Below are 14,047 nucleotides of genomic sequence, written 5' to 3' on the forward strand. Positions count from 1 at the left end.
TCCCTGTCTTGTTCCTGTTCTTGGGGGAAATGGTATTAGTTTTTGTCCATTGAGTATGATTTGGCTGTGGGCCTGTCATATACGGCTTTTATTATGTTGAGGTATGATCCTTCTACTCCCACCTTGCTGAGAGTTTTTATCAAAAATGGGTGTTGAATTTTGTCAAACGCTTTTTCTGCATCAATTGATATGACCATGTGGTTTTTTTCTTTCTATTTGTTTATGTGATGTATCACGTTTATTGATTTGCGGATATTGTACCATCCTTGCATCCCTGGGATAAATCCTACTTGGTCATGGTGTATGATCTTTCTGACGTACTGCTGGATCCGATTTGCTAAGATTTTGTTGAGGATTTTGGCATCTATGTTCATGAGGGATATTGGCCTGTAATTCTCTTTCATTGTGTTGTCTTTACCTGGTTTTGGTATTAGGGTGATGCTGGCTTCATAAAATGAGCTTGGAAGTGTTCCTTCCTCTTGAATTTTTTGTAGTAGTCTGAGGAGGATAGGTTTTAGTTCTTCCTTGAATGTTTGGTAAAACTCCCCTGTGAAGCCGTCTGGTCCTGGGCTTTTGTTTGCTGGAAGCTTTTTGATGACTGCTTCAATTTCTTCCATAGTTATTGGCCTGTTGAGATTTTTAGATTCTTCCTGATTGAGTTTTGGAATGTTGTATTTTTCTAGGAATTTGTCCATTTCCTCCAGGTTGTCTAGTTTGTTGGGGTAGAGCTGTCCATAGTATTTTTTAACAATCATTTGTATTTCTGTGGGGTCTGTTGTTATTTCGCCTCTACCGTTTCTGATTTTGTTTATTTAGGTCCTCTCTCTTTGCTTCTTGGTGAGTCTGGCTAGAGGTTCATCAATCTTGTTTATCCTTTCAAAGAACCAGCTCTTGGTTTCATTGATTTTCTGTATTGTTTTTTTGGTCTCTATGTCATTTATTTCTGCTCTAATCTTTATTATATCCTTCCTTCTGCTCACTCTGGGGTTTTCTTGTTGCTCTCTTTCTAATTCTTTGAGTTGTAGAGTTAGATGATTTACTACCATTTTTTCTTGTTTTTTGAGATAGGCCTGTAGAGCTATAAACTTCCCTCTCAGGACTGCTTTCATTGTGTCCCATAGGTTTTGGATTGTTGTGTTTTCATTGTCATTAGTTTCCAGGATGTTTTGAATTTCTTCTTTGATTTCATTGGTAACCCAATCAATATTTAATAGCATGCTATTCAGCTTCCAGGTGTTTGAGTATTTTCGGTTGTTTTTACTGTAGTTTATTTCTGATATTATACCATCGTGGTCTGCGAAGACGCTTTTTATGATTTCAATCTTCTTGAATTTGGGGATACTTTGCTTGTGACCCAATATATGGTCTATTTTTGAATATGTCTTATGAGCACTTGAGTAGAATGTATATTCCGTGGCATTGGGGTGAAGTGTTCTGAAGATGTCTATTAAGTCCATCTGATCTAGTGAGTCATTTAGGATTGCTGTATCTTTGCTGATATATCAGTACTTTATTTCTTCTTGTTGACAAATAATATTCCATTATATGAGTATACTATATTTAATTTATCTGTTCATCAATTGATACACATTTGGATGATTTCCATTTTGGTTATTATGAATAATGCTGCTTATTAAACATAAGTTTTTATGTGACATATGTTTTCATTTATCTTGACAGATACCTAGGAATAAAATGGCTGGGTCATGTGGCAACTCTATGTTTAACAATTTGAGGAACTACTGCCAAGACCGTTTCCAAAGGAATTTGGTCATTTTATATTCTTACCAACAATGTGTGAGGGATCTAATTCCTCCATACCTTTGCCAAAACTTGTTATTATCTGTCTTTATTATAGCCATTCTAGGGGGATTGCATGGTTTGGATTTGTACTTCCTTGGTAGATAATGATATTGAGCATCTTTTCATGTCTTTATTGGCCATCTGTATATATTATTTGGAAAAATATCTTTCAGGTCTTTTACCTGTGTTTTAGATTGAATTATTTATCTTTTTTTAAAAAAATCCTCACTTGATATATTTTTATTGATTTTTAGAGAGAGAGGATAGAAAAGAGTGAGAGAGAGAGAAAGAGAGAGAGAAACATGGATATGAAAGAAACATCAATTGGTTGACTCTCATCTATGTCCCAACTGGATATTGAACCTACAACCTAGGTATGTGCCCTGACCAAACCCACAACGTTTTGGTGTATGTGATGATACTCCTTGTATATTCTGAATACAAGGCCCTTCTCTGATTTATGATTTACAAATATTTTCTCTCATTCTATGAGTTATCTTTTGTCTTTCTTGATGTGTCCATTGTAGCACAAATGTTTTTAGTTTTGATGAGAATATCTATTTTTGGTTGTTTTTGCTGGTAATTTTGATATCATATTGATATCTGAACAGCAAGCTGAGGTTCATCCTGGGATTGTGTCTCATGAAGTCAAAGAATGAAATTTCAGACCAGAAGAATCAAGCAAGAGGTGTAGGATTTATTCAAGCAGATACAGACCTCTCACATGGGAAGGGGGCCCAAGAGAGGGTTTCCACCAAAGCTCACTTGTCTAGAGGTTTTTATCCATCCTGAGTCCACTCTATCTGTGTCACACTTGGTTTGGTTTCTTGCCTAGCAACAATTTCAAAATCCACCAGATGCTCCCCCTCTTTCTTTCCTCTTTCTCCCCTTCTTTTGCAACATTCTGCACTTGCAAGATAAATATCCTTGTCTCGTGACATCCTGTTTTTCTGCAAAACAAATATTTTGTAGTTTCAGCTAGCTCCAGCTATCACAGTCCACACTTCCTTCTTCTCTGACCCCTTACCCTGTCTGCCTAATTTATCTCTAGCTCCTCTCAATATTTATGAAGGTGTTGTCTAATCCAAGGTCAAAAAATGTATCCCTATATTTTCTTCTAAGAATTTTATAGTTTTAGGCCTTATATTTAAGCCTACAACCAAAACAGAGTGGTACTGACATAAGGGTAGACATATAGATCATTGCAAGAGTACTGAGAGTCTGGAAATAAACTTTTACATTGACAAACAGTTTTTGACAAGGGTTCCAAAATAATCCAATTGAGAAGATTTTTCAACAAATTGTGCTAGGACAACTGGACATTCACAAACAATTGAATAAATTGGCTTCTTTCTGATATCATATAAAAATTAATTAATGCAAAATGAATTATAAATCATTAAATAATATTCTATTTTGTTATATGGATGTGTCATATAATCCCTTATTATAGACACATTTTTACTACAATAAATAAAAGTATAAGTTTTTACTATTACAAGTAAAGGTCTTTTATATAAACCTATGCATTCATTTCTTTTTTAAAAAATATATTTTATTGATTTTTTACAAAGAGGAAGGGAGAAGGATAGAGAGTTAGAAACATCCATGACAGAGAAACATCGATCAGCTGCCTCCTGAACACCCCCTACTGAGGATTGAGCCTGAAACCTGGGCATGTATCCTTGACTGAAATTGAACCTGGGACCCTTCAGTCTGTAGGTCGATGCTCTATCCACTGAGCCAAACCGGTTAGGGTGCATTCATTTCTTTTTATTTCTTGAAAACATTTTTAATAGCTAAATAATAGATGCGCCATAATCAATCATCTCTCTATTGTTGGAAAATTAGGTTGTGCCTACTTTTTTTTTTTTTTAGATTTTGAGTGTTTATTTGACAGTTTCATTGAGGTAGAATTGGCATACAATAAATTGAACATACTTGAATTGTATGATTTGATAAATTTCACCATACCTATACACCTGTGAAACCTTCACCACCATCAAGATGCTGAGCATATCATTTCCAACACTCCCCAAGATGTCTCCACACCCCTTCGTAATCAATCTCTTCCACCGCTTCTTACCCTCTCCCTCAGACAACTACTGACCTGCTTCTTATAATTATATATGAGTTTTCTATAAATGGAATCACTTAGTGTATACTCTTCTTTTGTCTGGCTTCAGCATAATTATTCTGAGATTCATTCATTTTGATTCATGTCTATTCCTTTTTCCCTCTGAGTACTGTATATTTATCACTTTTGTTTATAATTTGCTTTTTTGTAAGTTCATGTTACTTAATTTTTTTTTAATTGCTTAAAGTATTACAAAGGGTATTACATATGTGTCCTTTTTTTCCCCCCGCCCTTGACAGTCCCCTAGCCTCCCCTACTCCCCAGTGTCTTATGTCCATTGGTTATGCTTATATGCATGCATACAAGTCCTTCGGTTGATCTCTTACCCACCCCCCTCCTGCCCCCAACCCTCCCCAGCCTTCCCGCTGCAGTTTGACAATCTGTTTGAGGCAGCTCTGCCTCTGTATCTATTTTTGTTCATAAGTTTATAATGGTCTCTATTATCCATGAATGAGTGAGATCATGTGGTATTTTTCCTTCATTGACTGGCTTATTTCACTTAGCATAATGCTCTCCAGTTCCATCCATGCTGTTGCAAATGGTAAGAGTTCCTTCTTTTTTACAGCAGCATAGTATTCCATCGTGTAGATGTACCACAGTTTTCTAATCCATTCATCTACAGATGGACACTATTTTAATTAATTCAATATATCCAAAACATTATGATTTCAACAGGTAATTGTATGTGGCTGGAATGGCACCAGGTTTTAGACCCATGGGGTCAGACTGGACCTGGGTTCAGCAACCTCGGCACTTAAGTTATGCCTAGGAAAGAATTCAGAGCCAAGACTCAAACTATAAGGAGACATCTATATATATATATATACACATATATATATACATACATATATATATATATATGTATATATACATACTAGAGGCCCAGTGCATGAAATTCATGCACTGGTAGGGTCCCTAGCAGCTGACGGCTGCCAGCCGGGGCCTCCCTCCCTTCCCCTGGCTGGCCCCACCCCCGGTCAAACTCCTGGATGAACTCCCGGTCAAGGGGACAATTTGCATACTACGCTTTTATTATATAGGATATGTATATATATATATATATAAAAGGCTAAGTGACCTATCGTCCATCCATCCAACCGTCCGACCAAATGACCGCCTGGTACATATAATGCATGCTGGCAATCTCTATATATAAAATGCTAATATGCTAAGTGTCCCTCTGCGCGTCCAACCAATTGCTATGACACACACTGACCACCAGGGACCAGACGCTCAACGCAGGAGCTGCCGAAATACAGTGACTTGGCAGCAGCGGTTCTCGGGTGACACACCCCAAAATCAGAGAGGAGGGAGCCTGATTCCTCATGGGGCCATACAATTCCACCTTCAGCCGTGGGTTATGTTGTTACTGTCGGCCCTGAATCTGGTTTGCTGCAGACTTGTGTTTGCATTCCACACCCTGTATGACAGTAACTTTGCAGAGTGCCCTCTCACACTCTGGGACCCCTCTGGGGATGTCAGAGAGCCAGTTTCAGCCTGGTTCCCGCAGGTCAGGCTAAGGGATCCCACCTGTCAGGGGGACCCTATGGGAGCGGTGTTACTCTCTTCCCACAACCAGTGCAGAGAGAGAGAATGCGGGGTTTGATGAATCTTGATTAGAACGTGACAAGGTTTACGGAAAAATGTAAAAACACAAGACAGACAGAAATAGAGTGAAGGCTGGGCCTGGGTGTGGCATCTGCCCTCTGATGGAGGGACAGATGCAGAGAGCACCAGCACCAGGGGGGAGTTTATTAAATACTTGAATAACAGGAAGTTACATCACATCTGGGTGGGCCTTGAGTTCCTGGTGACATTATGAGATCCACCCCCTTAACACTGGGTGGGAAGATCAAACTGAGTGGCGTCCCAATCTTTTGATTAGGTCCGCCCCCAGGGCATGGCTCTGCCTGCACTCTGAGTTTCAGCCGATATATTTAAACCTTTAAACCGAGTGTTTTTGCCAGCAGCCCTGGCAGTACCCTGCTCACTCTGTAGACAATGCCCTTCGAGCCACGGCACCACCCCAGCTGTGGCTGGCCAGGGAGGGACCTCGGATGGTTGGCTCCAGGGTGTGTCTGGCCCATTTCACCCAGTCCCACACCTCTGGCCACCTTCTAATTAATTTCCTTTCAAAAGTGCACGAATCCATGCACCAGGTCACTAGTTTAAAAATAAACATTGACTTGTGTATGCGTGATACATATGAAGTTCTCACTGGCACCAATTGCAGGCGTGTGTTTTGATCTGTCATTGTTGATCGTGAAATTTGGTTGTTTTTGTTGACATTCAATGTGAACCACATTGTGATTTATTCATCAACCATCCAACTGACTGACCGGCTGGTACAGATGATGTGCAATGGCAATTTAAAAATAAACGGTGACTCCCTGGCACCAATCGAATGCATGTTTTAATTTTATAATACTATATTATATATATTTTGACATGTAATTTTTTGCAGAAATGTAATTACCGCACAAATCTTTCTTCTAATTAATTTCCTTTCAATGTGCATGAACCCATCCACCGGGCCACTAGTTTATTTATAAAATCACAGAGGTAGAAGTAATTTGTAGAAGAAATGGGCTGAGGAAACAATTTATAGAGACAAAAGAAGGGGCTCTTGGAACTTGCAAGAGAGGGAGGTAATGGTAATGTGCCTGGGAGGGGGAGCCAGTAGGGAAAGGGAAAGTGACAATGAAAGGGAAAGAGAAGGGAAAGGGAAAGGAAAAGGGAAAGGGAAATGTTCCCAGGAGGGAGAGTACACTGGTCCTCCAGTCTAAGGGTTTTAAGAGTAGAGATTTTAGGGAGGTCCCAGGGGAAGATCTTATTAGAAGATGTTATTGGCAGCTTTCCAGGTGTGTCCTTTCAGGGCCTAGGTCTCCACTGATTGATTGGTTGGGGCCAGGGCAGGGGATCATTAGCCATGGGGTCGCTTGTCTGGTTTTTCTGCTTTTCTGAGCTTGTAGCTGAAATACAACTGAGGCTAGATGTTATCTCTAGGGAGGAACTGTCAGGGGGTCCAAATCACATGACCAGTGATATGCTAGGGGAGGAAAGGTCACTCTGGGGGTCAGGTCCCAACCTGCAATTGTCCTTTCTAGGCAGCCAGGAGTTTCTTCCCTGTTGACCTTCTGTACCTGGCCCATCATCCTTGCTCTGCTCATGTCTGTCTGCCATAATCAATATAAACATTTATTACTGGGCCCTGGCCCATTTGGCTCAGTGGATAGAGCGTCAGCCTGTGGACTGAGGGGTCCCGGGTTTGATTCCAGTCAAGGGCATGTACCTTAGTTGTGGGCACATCCTCAGTAAGGGGTGTGCAGGAGGCAGCTGATCGATGTTTCTCTCTCATCGATGTTTCTAACTCTCTATCCCTTTCCCTTCCTCTCTATAAAAAAAATCAATAAAATATATTTTTAAAAATTTATTAATGAGATATTTCTTTTTTTTGTTGTTTTGTTCCAAATTCTCAAAATTTGATGTGCCTTTTACACTTATGTTACATTTCAATTTGGACCAGCCACATATTAAATGCTCCATTGCCATGTGTGGCCGCAGCTGTTATATTGGATAGGGCATGTATAGAGAATTAGACAACACTTGATTGTAACTATGGAGGACAGAGACTGCATTTCATTCCTATATTTGCAAAGTCTAGCAAAGTGCCCAGAATATAAACAATGTTCAAGAAATATTTGTTGGTTCATCGGTTAGTCACTGTAGCAGGTTGGGCTGTAATCATATGAAGCCATGTACCTATGGTTGTGACTGTGGCTTGAGAAAAAGCCCTAGGTTTTTCTGAGGTATTCAGAAATCTCCTAGGGCAGTTAATAGGTAATCTTTAGTATTCTATTCAGAATCACTTCAAAGGCTCCGATGAAGGAGGGACTCACTTCAAAGGCTTTAAGAGGGAGAAATAGAGCAAGTTAGGAAAGTTGGTTGCCAAGACAACCTTCTCAGGATTGAAAGAGGACAATCAAACATTGTAGACCCAAGCTTGGTATGCCTGCAATCTCTCCTTTTGTTACATACTCTCATTTTGCTAGGCTATAAGGAAGAATAGTTTTGAAATGGCTATTTAAGAGTGTAATTTGGAGCCAGAGGGTCATGTGGCACTAAAAGTGTTTTAGTGCAAAAAGAAGGAAAGTGGATTGCTTCTCCATTTTGGCTAAGATCAAATGAAGTGTTTGTTCTTATCAGTGTAATATCTGATAGGTCCTCCACCTGAGGACAACTTTTTACATGGATTTTTGGAGCAGGGAGGTAGAATAGGAGCTTGCTCAGTCCATTCCACGTATTGACCCAACATTACAGTACTTTCTGGAGAGTGCATGCACGTGCCCGCGCCCCCCCCCCCGCCCCCCCCCCCCCCCCCCACACACACACAGAAAAATTGGCAACCTGGACTTGTGCCCTGATCAGGAATCAAACTGGTAACATTTTGGTGCATGGTATGATGCCCAACCAACAACCAGAGTCACAGTGGCCAGGGCAACTTTTTCCTACTATTTTGATATGTTGCTTTTATTCTATACTAAATTCATATATACATTTAGATCTACTTCACCACCCTATTGTCTGTGTCCATGGGTTATGCATATATGCATACAAGTTCTTTGGCTGATCTCTATCCATCCACCCACCCTCCCCTGACTTCCCTCTGAGATTCCATAGTCTTTTCTATGCTTCTATTTTGTTTGTTGTTTTTGTGGTTAATCCTCACCCGAGGATATTTTCCATTGATTTTTAGAGAGAGTAGAAAAAGAGGAGAGACAGAGAGAGAAACATTGATGTGAGAGAGACACATCAATTGGTTGTCTCCTGCACACACCCTGCAACCAAGGTATGTGCCCTTGACCAGAATTGAACTCAGGACCCTTCAGTCTGCAGGCCGATGCTCTATCCACTGAGTTAAACTGGCTAGGGCTTATGCTTCTATTTTGGATCTATATTCTTCATAAGTTTATTTTGTTCATTAGATTCCACATATGAGTGAGATCATATGATCCTTGTCTTTCTCTGACTGGCTTATTTCACTTAGCATAACACTCTCCAGGTCCCTCCATGCTGTCTCAGAGCGTAAGAGATCCTTCTTTTTTACTGCTGCGTAGTAAATGTACTATGCATTTATTCCATGGGGTAAATGTACCACAGCTTTTTTTTTTTTTTCCTGTTCCTGAACTTTATTTTTTTTTTCAATCTTTAATTTCTTTATTGATTAAGGTATCACATATGTGACCTCATCTCCCCATAACCCACCCCTTCCCCCCACTCATGCTCTCATCCCCCTGTTGTCTGTGTCCATTGGTTGGGCTTATATGCATGCATACAAGTCCTTTAGTTGATCTCTCCCTCTTACCCCCACCCTCCCCTACCTTCCCTCTGAGGTTTGACAGTCTGATCTCTGCTTTTCTGTCTTTGGATCTGCCCCTGTTCATCAGTCTATGTTGTTCCCTATATTCCACAAATGAGTGAGATCATGTGATATTTATCTTTCTCTGACCACTGCTTTTTTATCCACTCATCTACAGATGGATACTTGGTCTGTTTCCAGATCTTAGTTATTGTAAATTGTGCTGCTATGTACATAGGGGTGCATACATTCTTTCTGATTGGCGGTTTGGGTTTCTTAGAATATATGCCTAGAAGTGGGATGACTGGGTCAAATGGCAGTTCTATATTTAATTTATTGAGGAAACTTCATACTGTTTTCCATAATGGCTGCACTAGTCTGCATTCCCACTAGCAGTGTACTAGGGTTCCCTTTTCTCCACATCCTCACCAGCACTTGTCATTTGTTGATTTATTGATGGTAGCCATTCTGACAGGTGTGAAGTGATACCTCATTGTCATTTTAATTTACATCTCTCTTGGTCATCTGCATGTCCACTTTGGAGAAATATCTGTTTAGGTCTTTTGCCCATTTTTTTAATTGGATTGTTTGTCTTCCTTTTGTTAAGTTGTATGAGTTCCTTATATATTTTGGACATTAACCCTTTATAAGGTGTATCATTGCCAAATATGTTCTCCCATACAGTGAGCTCCCTTTTCATTTTGTTTATAGTTTCTTTTGCTGTGCATAAGTTTTTTATTTTGATGTAGTCCCATTTGTTTATTTACTTCTTTGTTTCCTTTGACCTAGGAGATGTATCTGCAAACATATTGCTATGAGAGATGTCTGAAATGTTGCTGTCTATGATTTCTTCTAGGATTTTTATGGTTTCATGACATATTTAAGTCTTTTATCCATTTTGAGTTTATTCTTTTGTATGGTGTAAGTTGGTAGTCTAGTTTCAATTTTTTGCATGCACCTGTCCAATTTTCCCAACACTATTTATTGAAGAGACTGTCTTGATTCCATTGTATGTTCTTGCCTCCTTTGTCAAATACTAATAGAGCGTAATGGCTTGGGTTGATTTCTGGGGTCTCTGTTCTGCCCCATTGATCTATATGCCTGCTCTTATACCAGTACCAGCTGTTTTGATTACAGTGACTTTTAGTATAACTTGCTATCTGGAATTGTGATCCCTCCAACTTTGTCCTTCTTTCTCAAGATTGCTGTGGTTATCATGGGTTATTTTTGGTCCCATATAAATTTTTATATTATTTGTTCTATATCTGTGAAATATGCATTGGTACTTTAACAGGGATTGCATTGAATATGTAGATTGCTTTGGGTAGTATGGGCATTTTAATGATGTTAATTCTACCAATCCATGAACATGGCATATTCTTGCACTTGTTTATGTCTTCTTCTACTCTTTTGTCAACATCCTGTAGTTTTCCATGTAAAAGCTATTTACCTCCTTGGTTGAAGTTATTCCTAAGTATCCTAATTTTTTTGTTGTTTTAATGGTAAATGGGATTGTTTGTTTAGTTTCTCTTTCTGAGAATTCATTATTGGTGTATAACAATGCCATCTAGTTCTGGGTGTTAATTTTGCATCCTGCTATATTGCCAAATTCATTGAGTAAATCTAGTAGTTTTTTGGTGGAGTCTTTAGGGTTTTCTATGTACAATAGCATGTCATCTGCGAATAATGACAGTTTTACTTCCTTTCCAATTTGAATGCCTTTTGTTTCTTCTCTTTGTCTGATCTCTGTGGCTAGGACTTCCAGTACTATGTTGAACAAGAGTGGTGAAAGTGGACATCCCTGTTCCTGTTCTTAGGGGAAATGTTTTCATTTTTGCCTATTGAGTATGATATTGGCTGTAGGTTTGTCATATTTGGCCTTTATTATGTTAAGATATGATCCCTCTATGTTGACTTTGCTGAGAATTTTTAATCAAAAATGGGTATTAAATTTTGTCAGATGTTTTTTCTGCATCTATTGATATGATCATGCAATTTTTGTCCTATTTGCTTATTGATGGCAAATATTGTACCAGCCTTGATTCTCTGGAATAAATCCCATTTGGTCAAGGTGTATTATCTTTTTAATATATTGCTGGATCCAACTTGTAATGTTTTCTTGAGGGTTTTAGCATCTATGTTCATCAGAGATATTGGCCTGTAATTCTCTATCTTTGTGTCTCACTATCTTTGTAGGGTCCTCCTATGAACGTAGTCAAACTAATTTCTCTGCTTTTAATCGATCTAATGTCAATCTGATTATTAGATATGCCAAAGAACCTAAAAGCGTAGAAAAAAATTTTTCCTTCTCTACATAGGTATAGATCTCTTATGGCTTTTTTGTATGATCAGTCGATGAAAGGTTTGAAAAGAGAAAGGACAACTTACAACCATGGTATTTTTATTTTATTACTAAAAATATACTGTGGTATTTATTAGCAATAGAATAAATAAGTACAGTGGGGCCTTGACTTACGAGTGGCCCGACTAACGAGTTTTTTGAGATACCAGCTGTCTCTGGTCTGGTTTTTTGCATTGAGTTGATAGAGTAATTTGAGTTAACGAGCTCCTTAACGAGCTCGGTCTCAAAACGAATTAAACTCGTAAGTCAAGGCCCCACTGTACTGTTGTTAATATAGGGCCGTTTTGATCAGTTTTCTATCCTATAAATCTTTGAAATTATTAATGCTAAATTTTGCTATCTGAATAAATTATGGGAGATTCTTTTTTTTTTTTTACACTTCCCTATTGGGAAGCATGAGACTTGGTTGGAAAGTTTGTAAGGAGGATATTCTAATAAAAGGGAAGTGTGTGGAAGGCTGCCTGCCCTGTTTATCTGAATTCCAACTTAGGGGAGTGTTGAAGGCAGCACCCCTAATTATTCTTTGACCTTTCCAAACAAGCCTGTGAGTATGCAGACCCCCGGGTGTTTACTGGAATCCTTATGCTTAATTCCTGGATGCCCTTGCCTAGAGGACAATGTAAACTTCCCAAGATTACTCATCCTACTGATTGTATCTATAGATAAAAATTCCAATAAAGGCCTGACAAGACAGGCTGTGGAGGTGGCCTGGCTTCTTCAGCTGGGCAAGCCCCTTAGTCCTCTCCCCCACAGTGAAACTGTGTCTGAGTAATCTGTTCTTCCGTCATTCGGAGATTGCTGGTCAGCCCTGGAATTTCCCTACCCTTATCGCTTTATACTTTATTACCCTATTTTTATGATTTTTATACAAGAAGGTTTAAATACAAAACAAAATGCTTGAATTTCGACACAGGGCTCCAAAAAACTACTACCATGGTGTGACAGATATATGAGGAGCTGAGCCAGAATCTGTGTCCAATGGATTTAACTTTCCTATAATTATAAATATTGGCTTTCTTTTTGTGAAATACAAAATGAACTAGATCTCCAAAGAGAACAGAAGCTTTAAACCCCGGTAAACTTTAAAAGTAAGACTTAAGCCCTAACCGATTTGGCTCAGTGGATAAAGTGTCGGCCTGCGGACTGAAGGGTCCCAGGTTTGATTCCGGTCAAGGATATGTACCTTGGCTGCAGGCACATGCCCAGTGGGGGGTGTGCAGGAGGCAGCTGATCGATGTTTCTCGCTCATCAATGTTTCTAACTCTCTATCCCTCTCCCTTCCTCTCTGTAAAAAAATCAATAAAATATATTAAAAAAATAAAAAAAATAAAAGTAAGACTTAAAAAAAAAAAAAAAAAAAAGACGGTTTCATCTTCCTGTATGTGTGTTCCAGAAATAGAGCTAATTTCCCAAGGAACACAACAGTTTAGGGTTCACTTCAGCTGCAATTTTGTGGTTCACACAGTTCATGGCAGTCTTTACCACAGAGACTAGGAAAGCCAAATGCTAACTTTCTTAATCTTACTTGTACCCAATTGTGGTTATTGTGACACAAACAGACAACTGTTGGTAAATAGGGGGAAAGTTTTTTATTTTCTGATGAAAGAGACTGCTATAGATTGAATATTTGTGTCTCATCAAAATTCATACAGTGAAACCTAATCCCCAATGTGATAATATTAGAAGGTGGGGCTTTTTATGAAATGATTAAGTCATGAGGATGGAGCCCTCATCAATGGGATTAGTGCCCTTATAAAAGAGGCCCGAGAGAGCTCCCTTGTCCCTTCAGTCATGTGAGGACATAGTGAGAAGGCAAAAATCTATGAACCAGGAAATGGTCTCTCGTCAAACATGAAATCTGCCAGTACCATGAACTTCCCAGCCTCCAGAATGGTGAGAAATAAATATTCGTTGTTAAAGCCACTCAGTCCATGGTATTTTTGTTATAGCAGCCTGAGCAGACTAAGACAGAGAGATGGATGTGGCTGATACTGTTATGCCCAGACTTCAAGATCCCCAACAGACCATGCGAGGGAGCCAGCCGTGTCCGATGCAAAAGCAAAGAGTCCTTTATTTCAAACTTGGGTCTGGCTCCCCTACCCTCCTTACTGACACAGCAGCAGGTGGCAGAGAGAGGCCTAGCCCAATGGGACGAGGAGTTTTATAGGGGGGTGGAGTAAGGGCAGGAGAGGGGACTGTGGGCCCCGCCGATTGGCCAGGCGCAAGTCAGTGTCTCGTTACACAGGATGTGGTCATATTGATGGCGTGCACTTCCCTTGATTATCATTGGTTAGTCCAGAGAAATCCTGGGTGTGGCTAGCAGAGGCTTGGGCTTCCGGGAAGAAGCCTTGCCAAGCACATGGCTCTGCCCAAAAATGGAGGACCC

The 14,047-nt window shown here is 39.6% G+C and overlaps 1 non-coding gene across 1 annotated transcript; it reads left to right on the top strand.

Annotated features, from left to right (window-relative positions):
- The first annotated feature begins 8,096 nt into the window (after positions 1 to 8,096).
- On the top strand, positions 8,097 to 8,284 carry LOC118666707. Its single transcript, XR_004971049.1, has one exon. It is a non-coding gene; the product is annotated as a U2 spliceosomal RNA (small nuclear RNA).
- Positions 8,285 to 14,047: the final 5,763 nt, after the last annotated feature.

Source organism: Myotis myotis, unplaced genomic scaffold, assembly GCF_014108235.1.
Source record: "Myotis myotis isolate mMyoMyo1 unplaced genomic scaffold, mMyoMyo1.p scaffold_m19_p_11, whole genome shotgun sequence".
NCBI classification, from domain to species: Eukaryota; Metazoa; Chordata; class Mammalia; order Chiroptera; family Vespertilionidae; genus Myotis; species Myotis myotis.